Raw genomic sequence first — 10,835 nt, forward strand, 5'->3', positions numbered from 1 at the left:
TGGGCTCTTTAAAAGAAGAACTCTATCGCCAAAGGACCAGAGGAAGTGTGGTAGGAGGGCAATGCATGTTGGTCACTTTCAGAAGAAATGGAACCTGAGCGCTGCATTCTCTGGATCTCGGCTTGCACCCAGCTTCTGGCCTCAGTATTAACGGTCGCCCTTCATTTTCACTTCATCCGTCTCTTCTCTGCCTCAGATAATCTCTAGTGACTACTAGGTTTATATCAAACCAAATGGATTAGAAATTATGATTACTATTATGACCTCGAGAGACTAAAATGACAGTATTAAACACTGGTGATATCCAAAGCTTTCTACCAACATGGTTTGTTTAGTGGTTTATTTCTCATTATTTCTTCACCATTTTATTACTAGTTTTTGTGTGAGGTTATTTCAAAACTGTTTGTCATAACCTCTCTGCATAACCTTTTGTGCTTGCCCTGTGCTTGCCCTTTCCAACGCTTCTTCCCTTCTTTACAGTGTCTAAGTCTTTAAATGAGTACACACCAAATCTTACCTATTCTCAGCACTTTTTAAATAAACCAACACCAATTCTCTGACATTTGAGAATGTTGGATGATCTTACAACTTACCGTTTTTTCCTCTCTGTTTAACATAGTACTGAAAGTCCACTATTGTGTATTTATTTGGGGGGTGGGGTTAAATGCCATCCTACCACAAAATCATTTTTTAAAATGTAAAGTGCACACTTTTAGGGATCTAAGACCACTGCAGATCTGGGGCGGGGGGCGGGGGGGTGTAGAGTATGATAGAAGAAAACTACCACTTACTTGGTGGATATTATTCTCTAGATATGTATACTAGTATATCTATTCTTATTTAATGTTTGTAACAACCCATTCATAGATGAATAACTGAGGTTTAGAAAATTTAGTGACTTCTCCTAGATGTATAAATAATCATCTAATGATTATTAGATTCTAAACCTGGTCAGTAAGGGTATAAGAAAAAATGCTGAAAAACAGTTTCATCTTCATTAGATTCAGTGCTTACATTGAAGTAATTGGATATTTATCCAATTTAGGCACAAAAGCAATTTGCTTTAAAGGCAAAGGACGTTACCAAAATGTCTGACTTTTCCAAATTGCAAGTAGTTTGTTGCTTTGGCCTAATTGGGAGGAAATATAACATAGGAAGAGCATGTTCTTTAGAGCCATATGCACGTGAGGTAGATTACAAATTTTTCACTTCCTAGCTATATGGCTACAGAAAAGTTACTTAATCTTGCTGATAAAATAAGGTTTAATAAAATGATCTGAGAATGAAGAATAAAGTGAGAATAAGTAATCCTATTAGAATACCTGGCACAAAGTATTTACTGAATAAACTGATAAAATAATAATAATAGTAATAATAGAAAGTTTAAGAAGAGAGAATGGGAAGATCTAGAAGCTAGATCTTCCACGCTTATAGTTATGGTATAGTTTGAATACCATAAATATGGCATAAAACATGAAGACGTTTATTTTCACTATTGCTTTCATCTTAGTGTATGCTCTGTGTGTTTTGCAAAGACCTTTTGCATTATGAAGTTTGAACACACTTGAACTTTAAATCTAATCTAGCCTTTGTTTTGAAAAGGATTTACACCTCAGCCTCCTCCTCAGACAGCTGTGGGTCTATCGTGTCCCAGCTGGGTTCCACCTGCTGCGTCACACAACCCACAGCTGAACACAAGTTGCAGAGAGAAACACAAGCCCGCCAGCTGGGGCCCAGACTTGACCTAATGCAGTATTTTGATTATATGTGCTCTCTGATGCTTGGGAACACTCCGAGATGTGTTCTGAACCACAAGATCTTCAGTTTCCCTTAAGTGAGTACTTTAGTGGGGGCTTGAAGGCTATAAACCAGGGGTTTGCCTCCCCGATTATCAGAGCTCTTCACCGGATTCTTAAAACCCTTCATCTCTGCACTTCTTGTCTCCCCAAACCCTCTCGTCCTAGACCTCCCACATTTTAATGTTCTCTCCTTCACATTCTGCCAACTTTCTCCTAAAGTGTGTATATGATTGTTTCTCCTCTGCTTCATAGACAAAAAGTGGTTCCTATTTTTCCTGCAAGACTGACTGTCACACCTCGCTTGCCAGCTTTACCCCCTTGTCATTCCCTTTGGCCGCGCACACACACGCACACTCACACACACGCCACTGGTGGGACTCTTCGTTCCTGTGGTCTTAAATGTTCTCTTTCATATGGCTGAACAGTTGTCCCGGCACCATTTGTTAAATAAGCCAACCTTTTCCCACTGAGCTAACAAACCACTAATATTTTATCGCATGTAAACTGGGCTGTATTGCTGGATTATGTCCGTTAAAATGATTTGGTTTACTATTTGTTTAAACTAATCTATTTATCTTTCCCTATGCCAACACCATATTGAGTGGATGCCACTGGCTTTATGGTATTTGCTGACATCTGCTAAGTAGGTTTTAAAATGAGTTTTCTTGGCTATTCCCAGAGATTTGCATGTTCACATGAATTTTAAGACCACTTTATTCAATTCCAAATTGGATGAATTCTATTTGACTTTTAATTGTAAATTTCATAAAATATACATATTAATATTTAGAGAATTGACTTGTGGTATAAATAATACTCTTTATTATGACTGGCTTTTTAAAAATGTCAGATGCATTTTAATTTCTTTATTAAAAGCCTTATTAATTATTTTACAAAAAAAACACAGAACAAGTCAAAGTAGCCATTTTGGACATCCCAAAGCTATTTTGTCTTTTTATAGCTTTTCTTTTCTGGGAGCAAGAAAAGAAAGATAAAGGATAAAGGGAAATATTGGTGATAAACCTCTGGGTAATTGAGGTACTGGCAGTCAAAGTAGGAACAATTTGAGTGACAAAATAAAGAAGTAATGGATTATACCCAAAGTATAAAGTAAACATCCATGAGTCCATATGGTATAAATAAATAAGTGAATAAATTAATAAGTATGGGAGAAACAAATCTCCCGTGCAGAAGAATTTCAAGAAATTTACAAATGATTTCATGTAATCTACATGCTCTACCCTCAAAGAGTAAAGCATAACTTTCCAGTCCTTAGATGTGGGGTAAGCATAGTGATCTCCTTCCTTGAATGTTTACAGTGGAGAAATGTGACAAACTCTACCTTAGCCACGTGATTAAGGCCAGCATCAACAGTCACAAATTATGTACACTCAATATAATGTGGCAAATGGTACTTTTTGATCTTCCTCCCAGAAACCCATAACCCCGTTCTTATCATGAAAAATACATCTGACAAATCCCAATAGGGAAGTTTCCAAGTTTCCACTGAGGTAATTTTCAGGATTTGTTGCCCGATATGCCCAGGATTTTTGGTTTGGGGGGATTTTTTTGGTCCAAGATTGATGAGGTAAGAGGTATATTTTGAAACAACTCATCCAGAGCAAAACATGTAACCGCTCATTTGTCTTAAAAGGCTGGCTTCATGTGAGATTGTATCCTAAAAAATGTTCTATTATTGTTGGTGTGTACAAATGTATGAATATTGATGGCCCAGGAGTAATTTAACAATTTAAAAAATAATGGAAGGGAAGGCCATTTTTACTGGAATTTCAGACTTACTCATGTAATCAATGGCTTATTTTAGAGAAAAACATGAAAATAAAGTGCTATCCATCTAACTGAATATAAAGAACACTTGGATTGACAAAACAAAGAGGCACATTTTCATGGTGCTTCAGCCTCATCACTCTCCTGCCTTCCACAGACAAGCTTATTGAATGAAGTAAAATGCACTCAGCGTCCCATGTCCTTGTCTTCCCTGCATTTCTTCATCTGCTGCAATCAGCCTGATGTTCTTTCAGAATTGAAACTGCTCTCAGCAAAGGCAACAAAGACCCAACTGCTGAAACTTGTTGGAAAATGTTTGTTCTCATCTTAGTCAATCTTGTTAAGACAGGGTAGCACCTGTGTCCGAAACACAAGAGGTAGTCAGGGCTCAGAGCAGGATGAACATGACAACTTGAATGTGTGGTCGGGTTACTGAGCTCACTGCAAAACCGGTTACCAAGCCATGCAGGGGATATAAACCATGCCCAAGGACTCGGGTGGACACAGTGCCCTCTGGCCTCCTCAGGGCCTGCAGCGAGTTCCAGGGTCAGTGCAGTCTGCATGGGCCAGAAAAGCACAGAACTGCAGACATAGGCTTTTTTCCATGATAGGCTGGAGGAAGGAATACGATGACTGCACCCCAAGGCTCTTCTCGCTGTGCAGGTGACATGTCTCTCTTAGTCATTTCTGTCCAGCCAGTGGGCCTGTGGGACCTGACCATGGACAATCATTGACATGCACTCTACCTCCTAGGTGTCTTCTTTGTCTGTGCACCCTTTCCCTTCCTCTCCACGAGTGCCCAAGTTCAGGCCCTCTCAACCAATTTTCTTGTTTCCTCTCTCACCCTGACAAACCAAGGTCTGCAGCACTGCCAACGCAATCTTACAAGTAAAACTAATATCATTACCCATTAAAAATAAATTAATTTATTTAATTCCACTGTCTCCAAGATAAATGTTAAACTTCTTAACATGTCATATGAGGACATCATCTATATAAATATCTTACTCTTTCCTGAGCAGATTAAAAAACAAAACAAAACTTGTTACTTGATGCTCCCTCTGTTCACCCCAACACTTAATCCATTTTAGAAAGTCTCACCACTCTGTTCTGTAAATCTCTTTGCATATACTAGTAGGAATATAAAAATACTAATATTTAGATATTTAACTGAATGTTAGAAGGTATATAAGTTTAATCTACAAATTATTCAGTTAATTTTTAGTTGACTTAATCTGAGATCTCTTGAAAACCATTAGAATCCTAGATATATTGATAAGAATAACCTTAACAATAACAGTTATCAAGTAACGACTAACTGTCAGATGCTATGTTGCTCTGTGGATTAAGATAGAAAACATAAGGCTTCCCACCATCAGGAGATCGCAAGAGTCCCTCCTACATATAAATAACTAATTTCAAATCAAAGTAATGAAATAGGTATAATAATACAAATATCGAATATTTATCATAGGCCATGCTGAAAGATATTTTACATATTTTATTTCATTTAATCATCATGCTTATTTAAGGTAGATATGTTATGAGCCCCATTTTACAGAAGTGGTAGTGGGCTTAGGGGTCCTAGGTAAATTTCCCAAGTTATGCTGCTAGGAAATGAAAGATCTGGGATTCAGGCTAAAATTTGGTTGATTACAAAGCCTGCCCTTTGAGAAGAATATGCAGCATACTTTTGGACATGCTTTGTAAATACTGCTAACAGGACACATGTGAGGAAGGAACACCCATGTACGAAGTTTATTTTCACTGTGAGTAATAAGATGAGGCTGGGTTTTCAGTTCCCATCGCAGGGATATTTCTGCCCCCGTCCATGTTCCCCCTGGAATTACAGGGGCTGAATGTCTGAAAACTATTGGCTTGCCAGCGGACGTAGATTCCATCCCTGAGGTACACTCACTGGAGAGCTGGAGCCGGGGAGCCTGCGGAGCCCGTGGGGTTCCAGCAGCAGCCAATGGACACTGCAGCTTCCACGGACATCCCTGCAAACCCCAGAGCTGGCCCTGCAGGGAGCCAAGATCATCTGTCATAGGTTTTTCAATTCCTGCCTTTCTTGTCTTCCTGAAACCAGTGGCCACTTTCTATTTCCTCTGCCAGGGATTCTAGCATTTCATAAGGCCAATCCCTGTACTAAGTCCTTCCAACTTGAAACACTAGTGTGATTTCTGTTTTCCTGACAAAACCCTCCTGATGCTCAGACCCTGTGTTCGTTTTCTGGGCTGGTGTAGCAAAGTAGCGCAGACCGGGGGCCTTGAAGAGCGGGCATTGGTTGTTCCACAGGCCAGGGGGCTGGAAGTCAGAGACTGAGGTGTCTGTGGAGAGTGTGGGTTCCCCCTGAGGGCTGTGAGGGAGAATCTGCCCAGAAGGAACAGAAGGGGCAAATGCAGCAGGACATGGAGGAGAATGGACAGAGAGAAGGGCTAACAAAAACACAGAACCCACTGAGGTTGGGCCCTGGCCAGTTGGTTAGGGCATCATCCTACTGTGCCAAGGTTGTGGGTTCTATCCCTGGTCAGGGAGCATATGAGAATCAACCAATGAATGTATAAAAAAGTGGAACAAATCTCTCTCTCTCTCTCTCTCTCTTTTCCTCCAATAAAATAAAATTTAAAAAGCACAAGGTCGGACTAAATGGAATTTAAATGATTGATTTCTCATTAAAAAATAAATTGTATGAGCATTTCAGTTTACAGTTTATGCAGTTTCTGGGAAGAAAAGCTTTCTATTATTAGCTTCCAAAGTAGTCCAGGAGCAGGCATTATCATTGTACCCCCTCTAGTGGTTATCATTACAGGAAATGAAGCAGCCTTTTGTGTTAAAAATTAAGGACCAGGATTGGATTGAAGCCACATTTTTCCATACCTTTAACTGTTCCCTGTTATAAATTAAGCCTTCTGTCTCTGAATATTTTCATCAAATTTTCAGATCTTTATCAATACTCCCAATTTCTTCTTTTATATTTTTCTAATTAATTTATCTGTATGTTTAATAGATTAAAGGAGAAAGAGAAAATGATACCCCATCTAAAGAACACAACACAATATTAACTACCCAGAGGTAATTACTATAAAGACTTCACAATTCTCAGTGTGTGGGCATCTGAGATTTTCTACATTTTTGTTATTGCAAAGAGAGCAAAGCAGGAATAAAGGAATGTAAATGTTAAAAAGGTAAGTTAGGAAGGAATAAAGTAGAAATCCCTCCCCCAAGTCCTTAGTAGCACTTAGACATTTTAAGAAATCATTTTAAGAAGCACTATACTTAAAAAACAAACACCCTTGAAAGAATATTCATTTTCATTTTTCTGTTGCTCATCTTACTTTCAATCCCATCACACAGTAAGCTAGATTGCTTTGGCTAAATTGCTTTCAGCCTAATCATAAGCTATTTCTTAACACAGTCCTCTGTGTAGCTCCTACCAATTAATTGGAGTGATCTTCAAGGGTTCTTTTTCATCAGAGAGATTGTCTTTAGGCATAAATCAATCATTTGCTTGGAGTAAGTTTGAAAGAAAAAAAATCAGGATTAAGAAAGAGTTACCAAGCTGCAGGATATTCCCAGTATTCTGCTGCTTGTTTAGAAAGTATAAGCCTTTACCAGCTCCTAAACAAACAGTAAACCACTTAATACAGAGACTAGCAAGAGTAAAATGTTACCCCAAATCTAACTTCCAACAATAGAAAATTATATCAAAGACATCCTCCACTGAGATGAGGGAAGGGGCTCAATGAAAAGAAAGTGATGATTTATTTAAGCTAATGATGAGCTATAAAGGATATTCCCAGTATTCTGCTGCTTGTTTAGAAAGTATAAGCCTTTACCAGCTCCTAAACAAACAGTAAACCACTTAATACAGAGACTAGCAATAGTAAAATGTTACCCCAAATCTAACTTCCAAAAATAGAAAATTATATCAAAGACATCCTCCACTGAGAGGAGAGAAGGGGTTCAATGAAAGGAAAGTGATGATTTATTTAAGCTAATGATGAGCTATAATGACTGAAAATTATTTCTCCTTGTTTTTTTTTTCTGGGACTTTGTGTAGTAAAGACTTAGTCTACTTTAGGAGAGATGAAATAGAGACTTCTGCAAGCTAAGTTCTCCCACTCTCGTTCTACCAGTCAACTCCCATCATTATCTGAAATCTCCAAAATAGATGATATATGAGCAGAAGAGGGAAAAATAACCCAAGTGCTTATATCCTAAGCTTCTTCATTAAAACAAGTACACAGTTATATTACTTTACCTATTAGTCTTTTTCTAGGACATTTGAATCCAAGAACAGAGATAGAAGAAACAATTGTCATTATTAAATTGGTATGATCATATTAGAAAATAAATAACATTTTAAAATTGAAGCTACAATCTCTCACAATCTCTCGAAAAGATTATTTATCCCTAAGGAATAAAAACAATGTCATCTTTACCTCAAATATTTCTTATTTGAATTGTGACTTATCCGGAGTCAGTGAATTATTAGCTTATTGATAAGAAGTGCTACTGAACTGTTGTGTTGACAGTGGGGATTGTGTATGCAGGAAACAAAAGGGACTACTTCAATTCTTTGTGAGCATTTCAGTTCTATTTACTTGAGATGTAAAAAATGTTTTATTTCTCTCAATAAGACCTTACATAATGCATAATGATAGAGCCCCCATCTTTTTACAAACTGGCACAATATAGAGAAAGAAGTTGATATAGGGCAGGAAAGTCAAAATTGCACAGCTTTCCATATTTTCTTAAGTTAGGGTTTATGAGAGCTTCATTCCTTTAATAATTCATTTCCTCAATCAAGAAACAAAAGTATATACCTTTTATGAGCAAAACACTGTGCTAAAGCAATGGAGATAGAATGGTGAGTAAGATAGAGACAGACTTTGCCCTGATCAGCATCAACAGAGACACACATTGGATGTAGATAATTATCAGACCCACCATGGGCAGGAACTGAGCTACATGTTTTATAAACTCATTTCTAATTCTCACATCAACTCTGTACAGATTACTGCCCCTGTTTTACAGATCAAGAGACAGACATAGGGAGTCTATTTAGATGTGCTCAAGAATGCATACCTAAAATTGACACAGTTGGGATTCCAACCAGTTCCATTGGACTCCAGGCCTCCTACCCCTGTCACAATACCAGCCTGCTTTTCCAGGTAGTGCGATAAGATACATAAAATATGTAAAAATAAAGTTCTGAGTCATTTCAGAAGAAGGCTTAAGCAACTCCAAATGGAGAGAAAGATGCAAAGACTTCATGGCAAAGAATGTGAATTTCTAGATAAATAGACATTCTTATATTCAAATTTTTAATGAAACAGAGAAAAATAGCAGTGATTCCATCCCGACTGCCATTTTAGATACATATGTGCACTGCTCCACAATTATTAGTTCGTAGCTTGTAAGTTCAAAGAAGAGAGTGTGGGTGAAGATTTACAGAAGGTTTAGAAGGTTTTTCTCGGAGTAAAATGTGTGTCGTCCCAGAAATATTAAAGATGCCCTGGGTTGCCTTATTGTTTTTATCTGGTGCATTATTTTAATTTAAAAGAAAATTTATAATTTGGAGCTCCAAGATAAATATAAATAACACAATTATTAAAATTATGATATATCTTAAATATTAGTAATACAGTCATTAAAGTCTAGTCTTTTATGGTATATTTTTAATACAATTCACAATACAGATATTCCTAGTGATGCATGGCTAGTCCAGTTCAAACAAAAGTAAGAGAAATTCAATGAGACTGCCTCTAGTTCAAGGTCTATTAAACTTAATTCATTATTAAACTCAAAAGCTAATTAGAAATGAAAAGGAAGAGAGACGTAGATGTATTCTCTACCATGAATTGAATTCGTTTGGTTCAGGAAACAAATGTGAAGGTTATGACCATTGCAGCCTGAATGGAGCTTCATATCAGGAACTTCAATAGGACTTGCAAGTATTCAATTTAAAGAAAATGTTTTGTCAAAGGGAAGACAATGAGGCTGTGAGCAGCCGAGTGCCTCCCAGACTCCTGTGCGGCTCACAGGCAGGGGAGTGAGGGAGTTTGATGTGCAGTGGGGGTGTCAGGGCTGGTGGAGGAAGGACCAACCTGCCCTCCCACAATTTCTACACTGTGAATAGTGCTGTGAATGGTCATTAGATCATTTATTAAAACCACTCTTATTGCCTTTATTAAACTACTAGTAGCCCTGCGCACAAATCCGTGCATGAGTAGCTCGCTGCTGCTTGCCTCAGCTGGCCACCCTGCCCATGGTTGCTGGTAGCTCTCTGCTGCTTGTAGCTCACTGCCCCACCCTCCTGTCGCTCTCCTCCACTTGTAGATTGGTGGTGATGTAATGGCGCCCTGGCTAATTTGCATATTCCTCTGTTATTATATTAGATTTGAAAATATAAACACTAAGCCCTTTAACAAAGAGGGTCATTGGGACTCTAAATCTTTACATTGATTTGATGGAGATGATTGAAAAAGCAATGGAATCCATAGCCTCCCTCACCTGTGTTGCACAAGGAAGGGTGGAGAGTGAGAGTGAAGGAGAGAGAAAGAGAAAAGAACCCCTACTAGCAACAGAAATCAGGTAGTGCCTGGGGCAGGCTGCTTTTAGACAACAAAACATATCTGAGCACAGACTGAGGAAAGGACCAAGGAAAATGAAACCCTTTAGCCATGAAGGGGACACACTCTTTGTGTAGTCAGTAAACTCATCCTTTACCCTACAAAGAAAATAAAGCCTTTCAAGCACATTGTTCCTTTCCTCTCTCATCTTGCCTACTGCATCCTCTATCTTTAGCTTATTCTAGCCCGCCATCCGATGAAGGCTGTCTAAAGCCATCTCCTTGCATTCATACTGGATCCCACACCTCCCAGGGTCTCCAGTTTCCACCATCACTTGCCTCTTCTTCAAACCAACCTTTCTCCCACCCAGGGTTTTGGCCTGTGTGCCTGCCCCGGGTGCCCCCTCCAGCTACTGTCCTCCTTCCCGTCTACAATCTTTCACAATCTCTCGCAAAGATTATTTATCCCTAAGGAATAAAAACAACGTCATCTTTACCTCAAATATTTCTTATTTAAATTGTGACTTATCCGGAGTCAGTGAATTATTAGCTTAGGTCATCACCAAATTGCTTGAAAAACTGTATTTTGTCATTAAACTGCTTACATAATATGCCTTATGGGGATGTAAAAAACATCCAAACCTATAGAGAATTTTTATGAATTTAAGCCA

Source organism: Myotis brandtii, unplaced genomic scaffold (assembly GCF_000412655.1).
Source record: "Myotis brandtii unplaced genomic scaffold, ASM41265v1 scaffold83, whole genome shotgun sequence".
NCBI lineage: Eukaryota > Metazoa > Chordata > Mammalia > Chiroptera > Vespertilionidae > Myotis > Myotis brandtii.